Source organism: Ailuropoda melanoleuca, chromosome 19 (assembly GCF_002007445.2).
Source record: "Ailuropoda melanoleuca isolate Jingjing chromosome 19, ASM200744v2, whole genome shotgun sequence".
Lineage (NCBI taxonomy): Eukaryota > Metazoa > Chordata > Mammalia > Carnivora > Ursidae > Ailuropoda > Ailuropoda melanoleuca.
Window position 1 is genome coordinate 28,460,865 of NC_048236.1, and position 2,520 is coordinate 28,463,384.

The 2,520-nt window shown below is 43.3% G+C and overlaps 1 pseudogene; it reads left to right on the forward strand.

Moving 5' to 3' along the window:
- The first annotated feature begins 848 nt into the window (after positions 1–848).
- Positions 849–1,680, forward strand: LOC100478691 (annotated as a pseudogene).
- The last annotated feature ends 840 nt before the right edge of the window (positions 1,681–2,520 follow it).

Here is a 2,520-nt window from a genome sequence, read left to right on the forward strand (position 1 = left end):
TAGGACGTTATAAGAGACTGGTACTGAGAACCCCTGTTCTGCCCTCAGAGAGCTACTAGATCTGAGATTTCCCTTGGAGTCGTTGAAAAATGATCCCAGACAGGAGTTAAGAAAGGGGAGAGATGAAAGTAGACTCCAGTAGTGGAGAGAAAAGATGATGACTCCAGCAGAAAGGAAAAGTAGTTCACTTCTCCTGAGGCAAAATCAGTGAGGGTTTGGGATGGTCATAAAGGCATCCTAGCATCACACAAGCAACCAAACAGCAAGTATATAGTGGTTCCAAGATGCATCCCAGAAGAACAATTCCATTTATCTCATGAGAACTTTAGGGAGCCAAAACATCACAAAAATCTGTACAGGAAGATCCCCCACATCCTTAGGCGTGTAACTACTTTTCAGATACAAAATACATATATATATCCAAAATTTGGCACCACAGAGAAAGTGGGCTTGCCAATTTCATAAAGAACAGATGAATTGCTGTTGTTTTATTTTAATTAAATGTATTTAATATAAGTCTGGCAATAATTCCTGTCCAATGTCTCAGCTATTTCCAGTAGTGCTAAGAAAAATGAAATATGCCAAAACAGCCATATTCTATAAAGCTAGTTACTTAGAAAATAGTTGCAAGCAACAACAACAAACTGCAATGAAACAAATGCTATGTGTTCATCTGCCTGTATAACAAACATGTATTGAGTCCTGCCAAATTGCCACATAAAAGTGCCAAATAAGGCCTGGGTCTTGGTGTTTCACACAATACTGTGGCCAGGAGACCAGGAGCTAACACAGAGACACTTGAAATACTTTAAGCAGAAGAGAAATGGAGGAGCCATAGAACATTAGGGATGAATTCAGGAAGACCCAAGACCATGGAGGACTTGCCTGCTGTCTACACTATTTTCCAATATAGAGGTTCAAAATAGAGGTTGTTATGGTGACAGACTATGAAGCTTTTATCAAAATCCCAGGCTGTCAGAAGCAGGGTCTGGTCCGTCGAACTCACATGTGATCCTGTTGCATGGATAAGCCCTCTGAGATAGTAGATGTCAGAGAAAAGGTGTGGGTGAAACTTATTGGCTTATAGATGAAAAATGATAAGATAAAAGTATCCTTCTCCATAAAAGTTGTCAACCATGGGACTGAGAAAGACCTTGCCCCCAACAATGTTATCACTGGGCAAGAAGACAGGCAGAGGCAGTCCTTCCATGATTACACTGGGAAGATCACCCTCAAAGCTATCCTGTACACCACCTACAAGGTGTGTGTTGATAGAGACCACTTTGCAAAGGGTTGTTTTATGCAACCATGAGGAACTAAATATTCTCTGATACCTAATGAGGAAGAGGAGAAGGAAGAGGAAAATAAGCAGAGTTTGAGAAGCGTGACCCAGTGAGGAATTCTTCTAGAAAAAGAAAGAAGCTCCTTAGGTTCCTTCAGTCAGTGAGATCTGCCCTCAGTTTGGAAAGTAACTGAGACTGACTCCTGCTGCCGCTGCGGCTGCCGCCGCTGGGAAAGAAGGAAAAGAAATGGAGAAGAGGGAGAAGAAGAAGAAGGAAAAGGAAAAGAAGGAAAAGAAGGAAAAGCAGAAGCAATGGCAGCACAAGGAGCAAGAGTGAAAAGAGGACAGAGGTGATTGAGAAAAGAAGGAACCAGGAGCCTTGTGCCTTGAAGCCCTAGCTCCTAGAAAGACGTAATAGTGGGAAGCCATCTCCCACCCCATTGACCTCTCTCCCACGGGAGATGGCTTCCCCCGTGCCACAGGTAGGTTTGGGAGTTAGATGACAAAAACATCTGTCTGAATGAGTTGTTGTTAACTTACCATTCCTGGTCTCTTTGCAAATGACCCTTGCAGCTCATCCATTCATTTACTCGACTTCATTTAGCAGGAGGTCCTATTACCCTCTCCAGCTGCCACTGCCAGAGACAGATTTCTGTACAGGAATCCAGGCTAGAGCCACAGGTACTGCCGTGCAGGCAAATCTGGCTGTAGTTGGAGAACAGTGATTGGCCCCTCTCTGTTGGGCCAGCCCTGTACCGATTGGTGAGTGATCTCTACAGCATCCAACATGGGCAGAGGGAGACCTGCGGTATGAGGGAGAACATGGTGAGAAGTGGTGCTTACTTTTTCCATTTCCCCATTATGGTTCTACTGTGCTAGAACTGACAGCCAGAAAACCATTATTTGCAATGACTGAGCTTGTATGTGACATTCTGCCAGACCACGGAACCAGATAGCTCAAGCCAAGATCATTGCTTTACTTTGTATTTACTACCGGGTAAGTCAATTCCATTTCAGGTCTCTGTTTAAATTCCTGTCATTACATGGGGAGAAAATGCCAAATAAAAGGCATAATGCCTGCCCTCAAGAAGTTGGTTAACGAAGAAAGGATCATAAATTTAAAAAACAATGCAGTGAGATAAAGCATGAAAGAAGGTGGTATTTGGTGCGAAGGCAGCTGAACAGGGTCTTCATACCAAATACCAAATACTGTTTTAGAGTAGGATGATGGAGGTCAT